Raw genomic sequence first — 21,829 nt, 5'->3', positions numbered from 1 at the left:
GACAAGCCCAGGCATGGATGATACATTACAGTCCAGACAATATAGTCACGTGGTTTACCACATTCATCCCCTGTTTTAAAAAAGTCCGGCGGGGGTGGAGTGGTCTTAAAGGTCCAGTCTGTTGGGGGCCTTGACCATCCGCCGTGATTGCCTCAGTCCCGGCTGTGGTGTTGGCACCGGCGTCGAGGCCTGCGCGTCTGGGAGCGTGTTGTCATCAGCTTCACCCAGATTTTGAGTTGGCGAAGGAGGGGACGGTGTTGGGGCGGAGGTGGTGGTATTTGTCGCTGGTGGGCCTGCGGGTGTCAGTTCGCGAGGGAAGCGGGCAGGGGTGGTGGAAGACGGTGTAGAGTGGAGGGTGGTGGTGGTGGTGATGGTCTCCGGGGAGCCTGCAGGAGCCAAATCCCGAAGGGAGACTGTGTCCTGCTGCCCTCCCTGGTGTGCCACGTAGGCGTACTGGGGGTTTGCATGGAGCAGCTGGATCTTCTCGACGAGGGGGTCGGTTTCATGGCTCCTCGCATGTTGCCGGAGAAGGACGGGCCCTGGGGCTGTCAGCCAGGATGGGAGCGAGACCCCCGGAGGTGGACTTCCTGGGAAGGCAAACGGACATTCATGAGGGGTCACGTTAGTAGCTGTACATAGGAGCGATCGGATGGAGTGGAACGCATCGGGGAGGACCTCCTGCCAGCGGGAGACTGGGAGATTCTTCGACCGTAGGGCCAGAAGGACGGCCTTCCAGACCGTCGCATTCTCCCTCTCCACCTGTCCGTTTTCCCGGGGGTTGTAGCTGGTCGTCCTGCTGGAGGCAATGCCTTGGCTGAGCAGGAACTGACGCAACTCGTCGCTCATAAAGGAGGAGCCCCGATCACTGTGGATGTAGGCGGGGAACCCGAACAGGGTGAAAAGGCTGTTCAGAGCATTGATGACGGTGGCAGAGGTCATGTCAGAGCAGGGGATGGCGAAGGGGAATCTGGGGTACTCGTCAACGGTGTTGAGGAAGTACACGTTACGGTCAGTGGAGGGGAGGGGCCCTTTGAAGTCCATGCTGATGCGCTCAAAGGGGCGGGAGGCCTTTACCAGGGGTGCTCGGTCTGGCCGATAGAAGTGCGGTTTGCACTCCCCGCAGACAAAGAACAAAGAACAAGAACAAAGAAATGTACAGCACAGGAACAGGCCCTTCGGCCCTCCAAGCCCGTGCCGACCATACTGCCCGACTAAACTACAATCTTCTACACTTCCTGGGTCCGTATCCTTCTATTCCCATCCTATTCATATATTTGTCAAGATGCCCCTTAAATGTCCCTATCGTCCCTGCTTCCACTACCTCCTCCGGTAGTGAGTTCCAGGCACCCACTACCCTCTGCGTAAAAAACTTGCCTCGTACATCTACTCTAAACCTTGCCCCTCTCACCTTAAACCTATGCCCCCTAGTAATTGACCCCTCTACCCTGGGGAAAAGCCTCTGACTATCCACTCTGTCTATGCCCCTCATAATTTTGTATACCTCTATCAGGTCGCCCCTCAACCTCCTTCGTTCCAGTGAGAACAAACCGAGTTTATTCAATCGCTCCTCATAGCTTATGCCCTCCATACCAGGCAACATTCTGGTAAATCTCTTCTGCACCCTCTCTAAAGCCTCCACATCCTTCTGGTAGTGTGGCGACCAGAATTGAACACTATACTCCAAGTGTGGCCTAACTAAGGTTCTATACAGCTGCAACATGACTTGCCAATTCTTATACTCAATGCCCCGGCCAATGAAGGCAAGCATGCCGTATGCCTTCTTGACTACCTTCTCCACCTGTGTTGCCCCTTTCAATGACCTGTGGACCTGTACTCCTAGATCTCTTTGACTTTCAGTACTCTTGAGGGTTCTACCATTCACTGTATATTCCCTACCTGCATTAGCCCTTCCAAAATGCATTACCTCACATTTGTCCGGATTAAACTCCATCTGCCATCTCTCCGCCCAAGTCTCCAGACAATCTAAATCCTGCTGTATCCTCAGACAGTCCTCATCGCTATCCGCAATTCCACCAACCTTTGTGTCGTCTGCAAACTTACTAATCAGACCAGTTACATTTTCCTCCAAATCATTTATATATACTACAAAGAGCAAAGGTCCCAGCACTGATCCCTGTGGAACACCACTGGTCACAGCCCTCCAATGAGAAAAGCATCCTCCCATTGCTACTCTCTGCCTTCTATGGCCTAGCCAGTTCTGTATCCACCTTGCCAGTTCACCCCTGATCCCGTGTGACTTCACCTTTTGTACTAGTCTACCATGAGGGACCTTGTCAAAGGCCTTACTGAAGTCCATATAGACAACACCTACTGCCCTACCTGCATCAATCATCTTAGTGACCTCCTTGAAAAACTCTATCAAGTTAGTGAGACACGACCTCCCCTTCACAAAACCATGCTGCCTCTCACTAATACGTCCAGTTCTCTTCCGGGTGCGGCGATGACCAGCTGAGTCGCACGTTTCGGCAGCTCCCTGTGAAACGGACTTTTGGGCTCTTGATAGGAGCCCCAACGGCAATTTTAACGGCTGAAAACACCGTGCGGTAAACCAGAAGGGTGTTCCCCCTGGACACGGATGGAAAAAGGAGAGGAAAGTGGCCGGATTGCAGCGGATCCTTTGGAGCAGCGGCAAGGAAGGCAAGCAGAAACCAAGATGGCGTCGGAAGGTGGCAGTTTCATATGGGGCCCTGAACAACAAGAGTTTTTGAAACGCTGCGTGGAGGAGATAAAAAAGGAAATGAAGAAAGAGTTGTTGGCCCCGATATTACAGGCGATTGAAGGGCTGAAAGAGGAACAAAAGACCCAGGAGCAGGAGCTTCGGGTCGTGAAGGCGAAAGCAGCAGAGAATGAAAACGATATACAGGGCCTGGTGGTGAAGTCGGAGATACAGGAGGCACACCAGAAACGATCTGTGGAGAGGTTGGAGGCACTGGAAAATAACGCAAGGAGGAACAACTTGAGGATTCTTGGCCTTCCTGAAGGTGTGGAGGGGGCGGACGTCGGGGCATATGTGAGCACGATGCTGCACTCGTTAATGGGAGTGGAGGCCCCGACGGGTCCGTTGGAGGTGGAGGGAGCATACCGAGTTATGGTGCGAGGATCGAGAGCAGGAGAAGCTCCCAGAGCCATAGTGGTGAGATTTCTCCGTTTTAAGGATAGAGAAATGGTCCTTAGATGGGCGAAGAAAACTCGGTGTAGTAAATGGGAGAACGCGGTGATCCGCGTCTATCAAGATTGGAGTGCGGAGGTGGCGAGAAGGAGGGCGAGCTTTAATCGGGCCAAAGCGGTACTTCACAAAAAAAAGATAAAGTTTGGAATGCTGCAACCGGCAAGACTGTGGGTCACATATCAAGGGAGGCACCACTACTTTGAGACGGCGGATGAAGCGTGGACTTTTATTGTAGAAGAAAAATTGGAATGATTGGACTACGAAAATGAACGTTTGGACAAAGTGGTGGGACGAGTGGGGGGGGGGGGCGAAGAGGGATTGTATGATTAATCCTGCGGTATGGTAACTTTTCTTTCTCCCACAGGTGGTGATGGGGGGGGTGGGGAGGGAGAGGAGATGGGGCGTTGGCCATGGGAGGCGGGGCCGAGGGAGAGGCGCGGGCTTGGTTCCCGCGCTATGATAATTATGGCGGGAATAGAGAAGCAGGAAGGAGGGGGCGCCGCACGGGGCGAGCCGTGATCACGGGGGGAAGCCGAGGTCAGCCAGAGTTTGCTGACTTCTGGGAGCAACATGGGGGGAGTAATTACGCTAGCGGGGGGTCTAGCGGGGGGGGGGGGGGGAGGGGGGAATTACTGGGTTGCTGCTGCTGGGGAAAGGGGGGAGTGGGTACGGGAAAGGATGGGCGGGGGGGCACCGTCTGGGAGAAATACAGCTGCGTGGGAACTGGGCGAGAAGCTGGAAAAAGATGATGGCTAACCGGCAAGGGGGGGGGGGTGGGAAGCCCCCCAACTCGGCTGATCACGTGGAACGTGAGGGGGCTTAACGGGCCGATAAAGAGGGCACGAGTACTCGCACACCTTAAGAAACTTAAAGCAGATGTGGTCATGTTACAGGAAACGCACCTGAAACTGATAGATCAGGTTAGGTTGCGCAAAGGATGGGTAGGGCAGGTGTTCCATTCGGGGCTGGATGCGAAAAACAGGGGGGTGGCTATATTAGTGGGGAAGCGGGTAATGTTCGAGGCAAAGACTATAGTGGCGGATAACGGGGGCAGATACGTGATGGTGAGTGGCAAATTACAGGGAGAGATGGTGGTGTTGGTAAACGTGTATGCCCCGAATTGGGACGATGCCAATTTTATGAGGCGAATGCTAGGACGCATCCCAGACCTAGAGACCGGAAAGCTGATAATGGGGGGAGACTTTAACACGGTGTTGGAACCAAGGCTGGATAGGTCGAAGTCCAGGACTGGTAGGAGGCCGGCAGCAGCCAAGGTGCTTAAGGATTTTATGGAGCAGATGGGAGGGGTGGACCCGTGGAGATTCAGTAGACCTAGGAGTAAGGAGTTCTCGTTTTTCTCCTATGTCCATAAAGCCTATTCACGCATAGACTTTTTTGTGTTGGGTAGGGCATTGATCCCGAGGGTGAGGGGAACGGAATATTCGGCTATAGCCATTTCGGATCATGCCCCACACTGGGTAGACTTGGAGATAGGGGAGGAAACAAGAGGGCGTCCACCCTGGAGAATGGACATGGGACTAATGGCGGATGAGGGGGTGTGCTTAAGGGTGAGGGGATGCATTGAAAAGTACTTGGAACTCAATGACAATGGGGAGGTTCAGGTGGGAGTGGTCTGGGAGGCGTTGAAGGCGGTGGTTAGGGGGGAGCTGATATCAATAAGGACACATAAAGGGAAGCAGGAGAGTAAGGAACGGGAGCGGTTGTTGCAAGAACTTTTGAGGGTGGACAGACAGTATGCGGAAGCACCGGAGGAGGGACTGTATAGGGAAAGGCAAAGGCTGCATGTGGAATTTGACTTGCTGACCACAGGCACTGCAGAGGCACAATGGAGGAAGGCGCAGGGTGTACAGTATGAATATGGAGAGAAGGCGAGCAGATTGCTGGCACACCAATTGAGGAAAAGGGGAGCAGCGAGGGAAATAGTGGGGGTGAGAGACGAAGATGGAGAGACGGAGCGGGGAGCGGAGAGAGTGAATGAAGTGTTTAAGACATTTTATAAAAAATTGTATGAAGCTCAACCCCCGGATGGGAGGGAGAGAATGATGGAGTTTTTGGATCGGCTGGAAATTCCCAAGGTGGAAGAGCAGGAAAGGATGGGATTGGGAGCACAGATCACGGTAGAAGAAGTGGTGAAAGGAATTAGGAACATGCAGACGGGAAAGGCCCCGGGACCGGACGGATTCCCAGTTGAATTTTACAGAAAATATTTGGACTTGCTCGCCCCGCTACTGACGAGGACCTTTAACGAGGCAAAGGAAAGGGGACAACTGCCCCCGACTATGTCAGAAGCAACGATATCGCTTCTTTTAAAGAAGGAAAAGGATCCGCTACAATGCGGGTCCTACAGACCAAACTCCCTCCTCAATGTAGATGCCAAGGTCTTGGCCAAGGTAATGGCAATGAGAATAGAGGAATGTGTCCCGGGGGTGGTTCATGAGGACCAAACTGGGTTTGTGAAGGGGAGACAGCTGAACACGAACATACGGAGGTTGTTAGGGGTAATGATGATGGCCCCACCCGAGGGTGAAATGGAGATAGTAGTGGCGATGGATGCCGAGAAAGCATTTGATAGAGTGGAGTGGGATTATCTGTGGGAGGTGTTGAGGAGATTTGGGTTCGGAGAGAGGTATGTTAGATGGGTGCAGCTGTTGTATAGGGCCCCAGTGGCGAGTGTGGTCACGAATGGACGGGGATCGGCATATTTTCGGCTCCATAGAGGGACAAGGCAGGGATGTCCTCTGTCCCCATTACTGTTTGCACTGGCGATTGAGCCCCTGGCGATAGCGCTGAGAGGTTCCAAGGGATGGAGGGGAATACTTAGGGGAGGAGAAGAACACCGGGTATCTTTATATGCGGATGATCTGCTACTATATGTGGCGGATCCAGCGGAGGGGATGCCAGAAATAATGCGGATACTTGGGGAGTTTGGGGATTTTTCAGGGTATAAATTGAACATGGGGAAGAGTGAGCTGTTTGTGGTGCATCCAGGGGAGCAGAGTAGAGAAATAGAAGACCTACCGTTGAGGAAGGTAACAAGAGACTTTCGTTACCTGGGGATCCAGATAGCTAAGAATTGGGGCACATTGCACAGGCTAAATTTGACGCGGTTGGTGGAACAGATGGAGGAAGATTTCAAGAGATGGGATATGGTAGCATTGTCAATGGCAGGGAGGGTGCAGGCGGTTAAGATGGTGGTCCTCCCGAGATTCCTCTTTGTGTTTCAGTGTCTCCCGGTGGTGATCACGAAGGCTTTTTTCAAAAGGAGAGAAAAGAGTATCATGGGTTTTGTTTGGGCCGGGAAGACTCCGAGAGTGAGGAAGGGATTCTTACAGCGTAGTAGGGATAGGGGGGGGCTGGCACTACCGAGCCTAAGTGAGTATTATTGGGCCGCTAATATTTCAATGGTGAGTAAGTGGATGGGAGAGGAGGAAGGAGCGGCGTGGAAGAGATTAGAGAGGGCGTCCTGTAGGGGGACCAGCCTGCAGGCTATGGTGACAGCCCCATTGCCGTTCTCACCAAGGAACTATACCACGAGTCCGGTGGTGGTAGCTACACTGAAGATTTGGGGACAGTGGAGACGACATAGGGGAAAGACCGGAGCACTGGGGGGGTCCCCGATAAGAAACAACCATAGGTTTGCCCCGGGGGGAATGGATGGGGGATATGGAATGTGGCAAAGAGCAGGTATAACGCAATTGAAAGATCTATTTGTGGATGGGAAGTTTGCGAGTCTGGGAGCGCTGACCGAGAAATATGGGTTGCCCCAAGGGAATGCATTCAGGTCCATGCAATTGAGGGCTTTTGCGAGGCAACAGGTGAGGGAATTCCCGCAGCTCCCGACACAAGAGGTGCAGGACAGAGTCATCTCAAAGAAATGGGTGGGGGACGGTAAGGTGTCGGATATATATAGGGAAATGAGAGACGAAGGGGAGACTATGATGGACGAACTAAAAGGGAAATGGGAAGAAGAGCTAGGGGAGGAGATTGAGGAGGGGATGTGGGCAGATGCCCTAAACAGGGTAAACTCGTCGTCCTCGTGCGCCAGGCTAAGCCTGATTCAGTTTAAGGTATTACACAGGGCACATATGACTGGAACACGGCTCAGTAAATTTTTTGGGGTGGAGGATAGGTGTGCGAGGTGCTCGAGAAGCCCAGCGAATCATACCCATATGTTTTGGTCATGCCCGGCACTACAGGGGTTTTGGATGGGGGTGACAAAGGTGCTTTCGAAAGTAGTAGGAGTCCGGGTCGAACCAAGCTGGGGGTTGGCTATATTTGGGGTTGCACAAGAGCCGGGAGTGCAGGAGGCGAAAGAGGCCGATGTTTTGGCCTTTGCGTCCCTAGTAGCCCGGCGCAGAATATTGCTAATGTGGAAAGAAGCCAAGCCCCCGGGGGTGGAGACCTGGATAAATGATATGGCGGGGTTCATAAAGTTAGAGCGGATTAAGTTCGTCCTAAGGGGGTCGGCTCAAGGGTTTACTAGGCGGTGGCAACCGTTCGTCGAATATCTTGCGGAAAGATAGATAGGGGAGAACAAAGAAGGCAGCAGCAGCGGCCCAGGACTTGGGGGGGGGGGGGGGGGATGGGGGGGGTGGCCTGAGACAAGGCAGTTGCCAATTAGGGCTAGTTTTTATTTTTTGTTATTTAATATTTATTTATTTGTTGTTGTTTTTGTTTAAATTTAAAAAGGTCATTATTATCTGTATTGTTACAATGTTGTGTAAAGGATGCACAATGTACTGTGTTGGTTGACCAAAAATTTTCAATAAAATATTATTTTTAAAAAAACTAATACGTCCATTTGCTTCCAAATGGGAGTAGATCCTGTCTCGAAGAATTCTCTCCAGTAATTTCCCTACCACTGAAGTAAGGCTCACCGGCCTGTACAACAACAACAAAGAAATGTACAGCACAGGAACAGGCCCTTCGGCCCTCCAAGCCCGTGCCGACCATACTGCCCGACTAAACTACAATCTTCTACACTTCCTGGGTCCGTATCCTTCTATTCCCATCCTATTCATATATTTGTCAAGATGCCCCTTAAATGTCCCTATCGTCCCTGCCTCCACTACCTCCTCCGGTAGTGAGTTCCAGGCACCCACTACCCTCTGCGTAAAAAACTTGCCTCGTACATCTACTCTAAACTTTGCCCCTCTCACCTTAAACCTATGCCCCCTAGTAATTGACCCCTCTACCCTGGGGAAAAGCCTCTGACTATCCACTCTGTCTATGCCCCTCATAATTTTGTATACCTCTATCAGGTCGCCCCTCAACCTCCTTCGTTCCAGTGAGAACAAACCGAGTTTATTCAATCGCTCCTCATAGCTTATGCCCTCCATACCAGGCAACATTCTGGTAAATCTCTTCTGCACCCTCTCTAAAGCCTCCACATCCTTCTGGTAGTGTGGCGACCAGAATTGAACACTATACTCCAAGTGTGGCCTAACTAAGGTTCTATACAGCTGCAACATGACTTGCCAATTCTTATACTCAATGCCCCGGCCAATGAAGGCAAGCATGCCGTATGCCTTCTTGACTACCTTCTCCACCTGTGTAGCCCCTTTCAGTGATCTGTGGACCTGTACTCCTAGATCTCTTTGACTTTCAATACTCTTGAGGGTTCTACCTGTAGTTCCCGGGATTATCCCTGCCACCCTTCTTAAACAGAGGAACAACATTGGCTATTCTCCAGTCCTCCGGGACATCCCCTGAAGACAGCGAGGATCCAAAGATTTCTGTCAAGGCCTCAGCAATTTCCTCTCCAGCCTCCTTCAGTATTCTGGGGTAGATCCCATCCGGCCCTGGGGACTTATCTACCTTAATATTTTTTAAGACACCCAACACCTCGTCTTTTTGGATCACAATGTGACCCAGGCTATCTACACCCCCTTCTCCAGACTCAACATCTACCAATTCCTTCTCTTTGGTGAATACTGATGCAAAGTATTCATTTAGTACCTCGCCCATTTCCTCTGGCTCCACACATAGATTCCCTTGCCTATCCTTCAGTGGGCCAACCCTTTCCCTGGCTACCCTCTTGCTTTTTATGTACGTGTAAAAAGCCTTGGGATTTTCCTTAACCCTATTTGCCAATGACTTTTCATGACCCCTTCTAGCCCTCCTGACTCCTTGCTTAAGTTCCTTCCTACTTTCCTTATATGCCACACAGGCTTCGTCTGTTCCCAGCCTTTTAGCCCTGACAAAAGCCTCCTTTTTCTTTTTGACGAGGCCTACAATATCACTCGTCATCCAAGGTTCCCGAAAATTGCCGTATTTATCTTTCTTCCTCACAGGAACATGCCTGTCCTGCATTCCTTTCAACTGACACTTGAAAGCCTCCCACATGTCAGATGTTGATTTGCCCTCAAACATCCGCCCCCAATCTATGTTCTTCAGTTCCCGCCTAATATTGTTATAATTAGCCTTCCCCCAATTTAGCACATTCATCCTCAGACCACTCTTATCCTTGTCCACCAGTACTTTAAAACTTACTGAATTGTGGTCACTGTTACCAAAATGCTCCCCTACTGAAACATCTACCACCTGGCCGGGCTCATTCCCCAATACCAGGTCCAGTACCGCCCCTTCCCTAGTTGGACTATTTACATATTGTTTTAAGAAGCCCTCCTGGATGCTCCTTACAAACTCCGCCCCGTCTAAGCCCCTGGCACTAAGTGAGTCCCAGTCAATATTGGGGAAGTTGAAGTCTCCCATCACCACAACCCTGTTGTTTTTACTCTTTTCCAAAATCTGTCTACCTATCTGCTCCTCTATCTCCCGCTGGCTGTTGGGAGGCCTGTAGTATACCCCCAACATTGTGACTGCACCCTTCTTATTCCTGATCTCTACCCATATAGCCTCACTGCCCTCTGAGGTGTCCTCTCGCAGTATAGCTGTGATATTCTCCCGAACAAGTAGCGCAACCCAGCCTCCCCTTTTACATCCCCCTCTATCCCGCCTGAAACATCTAAATCCTGGAACGTTTAGCTGCCAATCCTGCCCTTCCCTCAACCAGGTCTCTGTAATGGCAACAACATCATAGTTCCAAGTAGTAATCCAAGCTCTAAGTTCATCTGCCTTACCCGTAATGCTCCTTGCATTAAAACATATGCATTTCAGGCCACCAGACCCGCTGTGTTCAGCAACTTCTCCCCGTCTGCTCTGCCTCAGAGCCACACTGTCCCTATTCCCTAGTTCTCCCTCAATGCTCTCACCTTCTGACCTATTGCTCCCGTGCCCACCCCCCTGCCGTACTAGTTTAAACCCTCCCGTGTGACACTAGCAAACCTCGCGGCCAGGATATTTATGCCTCTCCGGTTTAGATGCAACCCGTCCATCTTATACAGGTCACACCTGCCCCGGAAGAGCTCCCAGTGGTCCTGGCAGTCCCTGGTCACGGACCTGACCTCCTCGATGGAGTAAGGCAGATTGCGAGCCTTAATGAAATGGAAAAAGCGGGTGACTCCCAGGTGACAGAGGTTGTTGTGGAGGGCCTGGAGTTGGTCTTCTTGTGCACTGGCACATGTACCACGGGAGAGGGTATCTGGGGGCTCATTGAGCTTCCCAGGACGATACAAGATATCATAATTGTAGGTGGAGAGCTCGATCCTCCACCTCAGAATCTTGTCGTTCTTAATCTTTCCCCGCTGTGTGTTATTGAACATGAAGGCAACCGACCGTTGGTCAGTGAGGACAGTGAATTGCCGCCGGCCAGGTAATGCCTCCAGTGTCTCACAGCTTCGATGATGGCCTGGGCCTCCTTTTCAACAGAGGATACGCAAGGCGCGTAGGAATTCCGCGAGTGATTCCCCAGGGCGTTGGCGACTCATGGCGAGGAGGTGCCTCGCATATACCTGGTTGATGGATTTCACATAGTGTCCTTTGAGCAGCGTTATCGCCTCCGCGTACAATGGGGCGTCCCTGATGAGGTTAAAGACTCTTGGGCTCACCCGTGCATGGAGGACCTGCTTCTTCTGGAGGTACATGAAATCCTCGTTGAAGGATGCGAGGTAGGCCTCGAAGCAGCTTAGCCAGTGTTCAAAAGTCTCTATAGCTGCTTGTGGATCCAGTTCCAGGCGATCGTGCTTGAGTGAGGAGTTAATCTTGAGTGAAGCGTCCACCTTAGAAGTTTAGTGTATTAAATTGATACACCATCAATAAGACACGACGAGTTGATAAAGTTAACTGAGGCTTTAATACACTAAACAGCAAGCCTCCAGCCTCTGGACACGAACTGGGGCCGGAGGTGGAGACTTGCCACTCTTATACAGAAGCACCGAGGGGAGGAGCCACAGGCGGAGCCAACCTGGACAAGCCCAGGCATGTATGATACAGTACTGTCCAGACAATACAGTCACGTGGTTTACCACAGAGGTAGATAAGCAGCACGAACACAGGCCTCGGCAGGCATGGAGCAGGGCGAGGAACCAAGATGGTGCTACAAACATCCACTCAGGAGGGCTTCAGGGCGAAGGGAGATCCTGGAGTACAGGGGCGCAGCCACGTGGCGTACACATAACTGGTGGCCATGTTGGGTGACCCCTGGACAAAAGGAAACCCTGGAGCGCTGGGGCCCGACCTCATGGTGAGAGTGGCGACTGTGGCCATTTTGGACGGACCCTGATGCACGATCAATTGCACAAAGACTAAAATTGGGTACAACTGTGGCTTTATTACAGTCAGACGCGTGGCCTCCTGCTGCAGCTGGCGAAATGGCAGGGCACTGGAGGTCATGCATATTTATACAGTTCTCCGTGGGCGGAGCCAGCCGGCAGGAGCTACCGGCGAACCTGTAGTGCAGGCCCTATTACAGTGGTTCACCACATTCACCCCCTGTTAAAAATGAGTCCGGCGGGGGTGACGTGAAACTATATGCAATTGGTGGAATTATGTACAGTGGTAGGGAAAGAAAAGTCCATGTTGACGGTCCGGAGTCCGTCAAAGGTTCAGCCGGTCCGGTGCTTTGGTGCTTCGTTGGGATCGGCGTAATGGTGGCGGCGCAGTTGGTGCTGGCGGTGGTGGAGGTGGCACCGATGGTGGTGGTGGCGGTGCTGATGCTGGCCAGTCATCGGGGAACTCCGGGAGCGTGCAGAAGTCCTCTTCGTCCTCTTGTGCAGAAAAGGTGGGGGGGGGCTGGTCTGGTGGGGTCAATATTGGCGGCGTGGTGGGGGGGGAGGGCGCATGTGTGGGGCGGGGGAGGTGTTGGGGTGGAACCTGACGGTGCCAGGTCCCTGAGTGAGACAGTATCTTGACGGCCGTCGAGGAACTCAACGTAGGCATATTGAGGGTTGGCGTGGAGCAGGTGAACCCTGTCCACCAAGTGGTCCGCCTTGTGGAGTCGGACGTGCCTACGGAGAAGGACCGGTCCTGGAGCTGCGAGCCAACTCGGGAGCGACACCCCGGATGTGAACTCCCTCGGGAAGGTAAAAACACGTTCATGGGGTGTGTTATTAGTGGCGGTGCACAATAGTGACCGGATGGGGTGCAGAGCGTCAGGGAGGACCTCCTTCCAGCGAGAGGCTGGGATGTTCCTGGACCGTAGGGCCAGCCGGACGGCCCTCCAAACCGTCCCATTTTCCCGTTCTACTTGCCCATTTCCCCGGGGGTTGTAGCTGGTCGTCCTGCTGGAGGCTATACCCCTGCTGAGCAGCTGGGAATTTGATCGACAAAACAGGAGACTGGTGAAGTAGAGGAGAAGGATTCCCCACCAGTGTATGGATTTGTGGACCAGATGTGGTCTGAAAAGGAGAGAACGCTGGTCAAAGACGGGAGTGGAATCTGCGGCACAGGAAAATATGGCGGAGGGTCAGGGACCAAAACTGCAGGCCCAGTGGTCAACGGAGCAGCTGGTGGTATTTCTCAAGAAGAGCTTTGCTGAGCAAAGAAAAGAATACCTGGATCCGATTCAGACAGGGATTGACCGTGTGGAGCAGAGATTGGAAGCCTAGGGTCAGGCAATTAAGAAGGTGGAAGAGGCGGTTGCTGAGCATGATGACCAGCTAGCTGTGATGGTGGCAGAGATGGGGCTGTTGAAGGACCACCAGAAAAGGCTGCAAGACAACATGGAGGATCTGGAGACAGGTTGCACAGGCAGAACCTGAGGACCGTTGGCCTCCCGAAGGGCAGCGAGGGATCAGATGCAGGGGCATATGTGGCGCATATGTGCGAGAAGCTGCTGGGAGAAGGTGCATTTACTTGGCCCTTGGAAGTGTACAGGGCACACAGAGCACTGATGAGGAAGCCGCTGAGGAATGAGCCGCCGAGGGCAATGGTGGTACGAATACACCAGTTCCTGGACAAGGAACATATCTTGAAGTGGGCCAGACAGACGAGGAGCTGCAAATGGGAAGATAGCGAGCTGTGTATTTACCAGGGCTTGGGTACGGATCTGGCCAAAAGAAGGGCAATTTTCAATAAAGTGAAATCGTCCCTCTTTAAGAAGGGGGTGAGTTCGGCATTCTGTACCCAGCTCGTTTGTGGGGCGCTTTTGAGAGCCAAGACTTTATTTCGGATCGCCAGATGAAGTGATGAATTTTGTTAAGGACAGAAAACTAGCTGGTGATGGAGGACATTGAACTTGGGGACGAGCAGCTGTGTTCTTATTATGCTGCTAAATTTCTTTTTTCTTTTTAGGTTTCATATGTGGTGTTTTCCCTAGGTTTTGGGTCGTGGCTCTGTTTGTGTGCGGGTTAACTTTGTTCTTAATGGGGGATGGTGGGTGGAATTTTCTTCTTTGTGTTTGTTGGGCATTGTAATGTTTGCCTATGTATGTTCGAGCATGGGGGAGGGAGATCAGTGGGGGGCAGGATGTTTGGTGCATGGGTGGGGGCTACCAGGCTAGCTGGGTGGGCTAGCTCATGGAAGCTCATGGGGGGCGAGCAGGTGATCAGTTTGCTGAAGAGGGTTGGGATGGTTATTTTGTTATGGGGGAGGAGGGAGAGGGAGGGGGGTATTGATCTGCTGACAGTGGAGGGACAGGAGCATGGAGGCAAATTGGAGGTTGATGATGGTGGGCGCCCGAGGGCGGGCCTGAAGAGGCGTGAGACGCGGGCTGCGTGTTCGCACATTTGAAGAGTTTGAAGGCGGATGTGGCAATGCTACAGGAGACACACCTGAGGGTAGTGGATCAGACTAGGCTGAGGAAGGGGTGGATTGGGCAGGTATTTCATTCGGGGCTGGACTCGAAAACTAAGGGGGTGGCGAATTTGATCAATAAGCGGGTGTCATTCGAAGTAGGGAGCACAGTGGTGGACTGGGGGGGGGGGGGGGGGGGAGGGGGGTAGGTATGTTATGGTGAGTGGGAAGTTGGAAGGGATGACAGTGATATTAGTGAATATTTATGCACCAAACTGGGACGCCGTGGAGTTTATCAAGTGGATGCTGGGGAAGATCCCGGATCAGGACCCACATAGGCTGATCCTGGCGGGGGTGGTGGATGCCGAGTATTCGTCGATTATTGTGTCGGACCATGCCCCACACTGGCTGGATTTACAGATGAGCAAGGAGGGGGGCCAGAGCCCGCACTGGAGATTAGATGTAGGACAGTTAGCGGATGAGGGGGTGTGCAGGCGGGTGAGGGGGGCCATCCAGAATTATGTGGAGATAAATGACACCGAGGAGGTTCCGGCAGCAATGGTATGGGAGGCGCTGAAGGCAGTAGTTAGGGGGGAGCTGATTTTGGTACGGGCTCAGAGGGAGAAGGTGGAATGGGCAGAGATGGATAGGCTGGTTAGGGAGATACTCCAGGTGGTTAGCAGTTACTCGGAAGCCCCAGAGGCAGGGTTGTTGAAGGAGCGGCAGAAGCTGCAGATGGTGTTTGGGCTGATATCCACGGGGAAGGCGGTGGGGCAGTTGAGGAAGGCGAGGGGGGTGGTTTATGAGTATGAGGAGAAGGCCAGTAGAATGTTAGCACACCAGCTCAGGAAACGGGAGGTGGCCAGGGAGATAGGAAGAGTGAAGGATAGAGGGGTGAACACGGTCTTGGACCCAGCAGGGGTGAATGGGGTGTTCAAAGAATTTTACAGTTAGTTGTATGAGTCGGAGCCCCCAGCTGGGGTGGTGGGGATGAGGCAATTCTTGCAGGGTTTGGAGTTTCTGAAGGTGGAGGAAGGGGTGGTGGAGGGGCTGGGAGCTCCGATTGGGATTGTGGAAGTAGAAGGATTGGAGGCCATGCAGTCGGCAAGGCCCCGGGACCGGATGGATACCCAGTGGAATTCTATGAGAAGTTTTCTGGGGTGCTGGGTACGCTGCTGGTGAGGGTAATTTAATGAGGCAAGGGAGTGGGGTGTTCTTCCCCAAACAATGTCACAGGCTTTGATCTCATTGATCCTGAAGCGGGAGAAGGACCCAGAACAATGCAGGTCATACAGACCAATCTCCCTACTGAATGTCGATGCCAAATTGCTGGCCAAGATGTTGGCCTCAAGAATAGAAGATTGTGTACTGGGGGTGATAGGGGAGGACCAGACGGGATTTGTCAAAGGCAAGCACTTAACGGCCAATGTCAGGAGGCTCTTGAATGTCATCATGATGCCCTCCGAAGGGAGGGAGGTGGAGGTAGTGGTCGCTATGGATGCGGACAAGGCCTTCGACTGGGTGGGGTGGGAGTATTTGTGGGAGGTCCTGGGGCGGTTTGGGTTTGGGCAGGGCTTCGTATATTGTGTCTGGTTGCTGTACCAGGTGCCATTGGCGGACGAACCGGGTGAGTTCGGACTACTTTAGACTACACCTGGGGACAAGACAGGGATGTCCACTCTCCCCACTGTTGTTTGCCTCGGCTATAGAGCCATTGGCGATGGCGCTGCGAGTGTGAAAGGACTAAAAAGGGGTAGTCCGGGGGTGGGGGGGGGGGGGGAGAGGGGGCGGCAGGAGGTGTAACACAGGGTCTCATTATATGCGGACCTACTCCAGTATATTCCTGACCCATTAGGGGGGATGGGAGAGATTATGCGGCTCTTAGGGAAATTTGGCCGGTTCTCGGGGTATAAATTGAACATGGGTAAGAGCGAGGCTTTAGTGATCCAGGCAAGGGGGCAGGAGAGGAGACTGGGTGAGTTGCTGTTTAAAGTGCTGTGAGGGAGTTTTCCATACTTGGGAATTCAGGTGGCACGGGGATGGGAGCAGTTACATAAATTAAATTTGGCCCCGTTGGTTGAAGGAGGACTATTGGAGGTGGGACATGCTCCTGTTGTCACTAGTGGGGAGGGTACAGACCGTAAAAATTATGGTTCTCCTGAGATTTTTGTTTGTTTTCCAGTGTCTCCCTATTTTTATACCAAAGGCCTTTTTTAAGCGGGTTAATGCTGTGATCTCTGGGTTTGTGTGGGTGGTTAAAACCCCGCAATGTAAAGAAAGTGCTGCTGGAGCGGAGCTGGGGGGGTCGGGGGAGGGGGTGGGGCGGGTTGGCGCTACCGAACTTCAGGAACTATTACTGGGTGGCAAATATAGCCGTGATCTGAAGTGGGTAGTGGGGGAGGGGTCGGTATGGGAGCGGGTGGCGGCGGCGTCTTGTAGGGGCACAAGTTTAGTAGCACTGGTAATGGAACCTCTGCCGTTCTTGCCGGCCCGATACTTCACAAGCCCGGTGGTAGTGGTGGCTCTGAGAGTTTGAGGACAGTGGCGGAAGTATATGGGAGTGGAGGGAGCGTCGGTGTGGGCTCCAATTTGTAGTAATCACCGGTTTGTGCCAGGGAGGCTGGATGGGGGGTTTCGGAGGTGGCAGAGAGCAGGGATTGAGAGGCTGGGGGATCTGTTTATCGATGGGAGCTTTCCTTGTTTGGAGGATTTGGAGGAGGAGTTTGAATTGCCGGGAGGGAATGGGTTTCGCTATCTGCAGGCGAGAGACTTTGTGCGAAGGCAGGTTTCGACCTTTCCGCTTCTACCACAGGGGATACAGGACAAGGTAGTTTCTAAAACAGGAGTGTGGGAAGGAAAGGTCTCAGAAATTTATAAAGAACTTATGGAGTGGGAGGGAACCCAGATAGGGGATGTAAAGTGCACGTGGGACGATGAGCAAGGTAAGGAGCTAGAGGTAGGTCTATGGGAGGATGCATTGAGTAGAGTCAACATGTCCTCATCATGTGCCAGGCTCAGCCTGATACAATTCAAGGTGGTCCACCGTGTGGCCCGGATGAGCAGGGTTTTTTTGGGTAGAGGACAGGTGTGTGAGGGGTGCATGAGGGCCCGCAAATCATGTCCACATGTTTTGGGCATGTCCGAAGCTTAGGGGATTCTGGCAGGGATTTGCTGATGTCATGTCCATGGTGCTAAAAACGAGGGTGGCGCCAAGTCCAGAGGTGGCGATTTTTGGAGTGTCGGAAGACCCGGGAATCCAGGGGGCGAGAGAGGCTGACATTTTGGCCTTTGCCTCCTTGGAAGCCCGGAGACAGATCCTATTATCCTGGAGGGACTCAAAGTCCCTAAAATCAGGGATTTGGGTTAGCGACATGGCTGGGCTTCTCAGGCTTGAGAAAATTAGGTTCGCCCTGAGGGGATCAACGTTAGGGTTAGTCAGGAGGTGGCAGCTGTTTATCGACTTCTTCGGGGAAAACTTAACTGTTAGCAGGTACAATGAGAGGGGGTGTTAGGGAAAAAAGGGGGCAGGGGGAAGTTTGTTTAGTTTAGTTTAGTTCAATTTAGGCAGGATCAGCGAGAGGAGAAGGAGGGACTTGGGGATTTTGTGTATAAGCTATGTTGGTGGGGTATGGTTGTTGGTTGGGGGGGGGGTGTTACGCACTGAATGATGTTTACATTTGGATTTGTATCTTTTGTTGTGAGAAAACCATAAATGCTTTAATAAAATGTTTGTTATAAAAAAAGAAAGTGAGTCTGGGAAATTAATAATGGAAATAAGATGACAGATGAATTGAACTGTGGTGATCCACTGAAATTGGAGATGTAAGGTAGGACCTGCACTACAGGTTTGCCGGTAGCTCCTGCCGGCTGGCTCCGCCCAGGGAGGACTGTATAAATATGCATGACCTCCAGTGCCCTGCCATTTCGCCAGCTGCAGCAGGAGGCCTCGCATCTCACTGTAATAAAGCCACAGTTGTACCCAACTTTAGTCTTTGTGCAATTGATCATGCATCAATTTATTACAGTCAGATTTTCCACAGAATGGATATCAGAATTAAGCCCGATCGCCTGCAGCTGGATCCGCACTCGCCCGACGCCAGGAAAAACTTTACTCACTGGCTGGCATGTTTCAAGGCTTACATCAACACGGCGGACCCCGCGCCAACGGAGGCTCAGAAGATAAGCATCCTGTACTCCAGACTGAGCTCCAGCGTGTTCCTGTTGATCCAAGATGCCACGACTTACACAAAAGCGATGGAACTCCTCAAAGAACACGACACACAGAAGGCGAACCTGCTCTTCGCCAGGGATGTCCTCGCCACCCGCTCGCAACTACCTGGTGAGCCCATCGAAGACTTCTGGCGGGCCCTAATTCCACTTGTCCGGGATTGTGACTGTCAGGCCGTCAAACACGCAAATCTCCTCATGCACGATGCCTTTGTGTCGGGGATTGCGTCGGACTGCATCCGAGAACGATTGCTGGAAGGGGCCACGCTCGAACTGGCGGACTGAAAACCTTGGCGCTCTCCATGACGATCGCATCCCGTAACATACAATCGTATCTCTCCCGCCGCACTGCCCACCCTTCTACCAATCTTACCCCTCCTGGACCCCGCCGACGACCTCCTCAGCCGGGGCCCTGCCTTTGCAATACGCCTGCGCCGCACGCCGATCCGCGCACCCCGGGGGTCCCCGCTGCTACTTCTGCGGTCAGCAGAAGCACCCCCGCCAACACTGCCCGGCCCGCACTGCAGTTTGTAAAGCCTGCAGTAAAAAGGGCCACTTCGCGGCTGTGTGCCAGGCCCGCGCAGTCGCTGTGATTGCGCCCGCTTGTGCCGGGCACAACATGCTTTCGTCTGCATCAGAGCAGACATCGCCAAGGCCGGGATGCACGCAGTGGATGAGTCACTGCCTTTCCAAGTAGAAAGCGACGCTTCAGACATCGCCCTTGCCGCCACCCTAAACCAGGCAGGCAGACCCGTGGTATTCTTTTCCCGCACCCTTCATGCCTCTGAAATTCGACACTCATCCGTCGAGAAGGAGGCTCAAGCTATCGTTGAAGCTGTGTGGCATTGGAGGCATTACCTGGCTGGTAAGAGATTCACTCTCCTCACTGACCAACGGTCGGTAGCCTTCATGTTCAATAACACACAGCGGGGCAAGATCAAAAATGATAAAATCTTGCGGTGGAGAATCGAGCTCTCCACCTATAATTACGAGATCTTGTATCGCCCCGGTAAACTCAACGAGCCCCCAAACGCCCTCTCCCGAGGTACATGTGCCAGCGCACAAGTAGACCAACTCCGGGCCCTACATGACAGCCTTTGTCACCCGGGGTTCACTCGATTGTACCATCTGGTCAAAGCTCGCAATCTGCCCTACTCGGTCGAGGAAGTAAGGACAGTTCGCAGGGACTGCCAGGTCTGTGCGGAGTGCAAGCCGCACTTCTACTGGCCAGACCATGCACGCCTGGTGAAGGCTTCCCACCCCTTTGAACACCTCAGCGTGGATTTCAAAGGGCTCCTCCCCTCCACCGACCGTAACACGTATATTCTCAGTGTGGTCGATGAGTACTCCAGATTCCCCTTCGCCATTCCATGCCCAGATATGATGTCTGCCACCGTCATCAAGGCCCTCAGCACCATCTTCGCTCTGTTCGGTTTCCCCACCTACATCCACAGTGACAGGGGATCCTCATTCATGAGCGATGAGCTGCGTCAGTTCCTGCTCAGCAAGGGTATAGCCTCCAGCAGGACGGCCAGCTACAACCCCCGGGGAAATGGGCAAGTAGAACAGGAGAATGGGACGGTCCAGGAACCTTCCAGCCTCTCGCTGGCAGGAGGTCCTCCCTGACGCTCTACGCTCCATCCGGTCACTATTGTGCACCGCCACTAATAACACACCCATGAACGTGTTTTTACCTTCCCCAGGAAGTCCACATCCGGTATGTCGCTCCCGACTTGGCTCGCAGCTCCAGGACCGATCCTTCTCCGTAGGCATGTCCAACTCCACAAGGCGGACCCCTTGGTGGACAGGGTTCACCTGCTCCACGCCAACCCTCAATATGCTTACATTGAGTTCCCCGACGGCCGCCAAGATACTGTCTCACTCAGGGACCTGGCACCGTCAGGTTCCTGGCACCATCAGGTTCCACCCCAACACATCCCCCCACCAATGCGCCCCCCCCCCACCACCACCTCCCACCATGCCGCCAATATTGACCCCACCAGACCACCCCCCCCTCCCCTTTTCCGCACAAGAGGACGAAGAGGACTTCTGCATGCTCCCGGAGTTCCCCGATGACTGGCCAGCATCAGAACCGCCATCGGGGCCACCTCCACCGCCGCCATCGGTGCCACCTCCACCACCGCCAGCACCGACTTCGCCGCACCATTACGCCGATCCCAACGAAGCACCAAAGCACCGGACCGGCTGAACCTTTGACGGACTTCGGACCGTCAACATGGACTTTTCTTTCCCTACCACTGTACATAATTCCACTAATTGTATATAGTTTCACGTCACCCCCGCCGGACTCATTTTTAACAGGGGGTGAATGTGGTGAACCACCGTAATAGGAGATGTAAGGTAGGACCTGCACTACAGGTTCGCCGGGAGCTCCTGCCAACTGGCTCCGCCCAGGGAGAACTGTATAAATATGCATGACCTCCAGTGCCCTGCCATTTCGCCAGCTGCAGCAGGAGGCCACGCATCTGACTGTAATAAAGCCACAGTTGTACCCAACTTTAGTCTTTGTGCAAATGATCGTGCATCATGAACTAAGGAATTTGATCGATCTTCACTAATGGATACCAGTAACATCCCAGAAATCGCTGTAAAGTAGGAAATGAAAAGGAGGGTATTGCATTCCCAGACCAACCCCTAATAGTGGTTCGGATACTGGACAGAAACCCCAATATTTTATTTTAATTTTGTAAGACTGTGAAGAAAGGATACCTTGCTCCAGGAGTGAATTCACAAAGAAATATGGACATGGGATATTAAAACAAACTTTATTACTAACACAGTATTCAAATATCTTTAACATCACACCAGAAAATATCTTACCATTACCCCTTAAACAATGCTGCTCAATGCAGTGAATACAGTAACCCTTAATTGCTATCTTTATACCCACTCAAACAACAAGAAAACATCTAAGTTCTCAATCCATTTTTAAATACAGTTAGCTCTCAGGAATACCTGCTTTACAGAGATGTTCTTTGAGATGTTCTTTGAGATTGTTTTAAAGAAAAGACCAAAATCCTGTCAGAATCGTGCATAAAATGTGGCTGTCTTTCTTCAGAAGCTGCTTCAGCTTGTATAAGCTTGCCTTTTAATCACACTCTTCTGAACTGCTTGGCAAGAAAGCTCTATTCTATCTACAAACATATCTTTTAACTAAACTGAGATGCTTCACTGCTGCTCACATCTCCAACTAACACTCAACTAAAACTGCTTTTTTGATAAGTGCCTGATACCTTGGCACCTGCAGTAATTATCTTACCAAACAGTTGTATCGTCCTGGGCTAGTGCACAGTCCAT

The sequence above is a fragment of the Scyliorhinus torazame genome, chromosome 17 (genome assembly GCF_047496885.1).
Source record: "Scyliorhinus torazame isolate Kashiwa2021f chromosome 17, sScyTor2.1, whole genome shotgun sequence".
Lineage (NCBI taxonomy): Eukaryota > Metazoa > Chordata > Chondrichthyes > Carcharhiniformes > Scyliorhinidae > Scyliorhinus > Scyliorhinus torazame.
Note: the sequence above shows the minus strand (reverse complement) of the source record.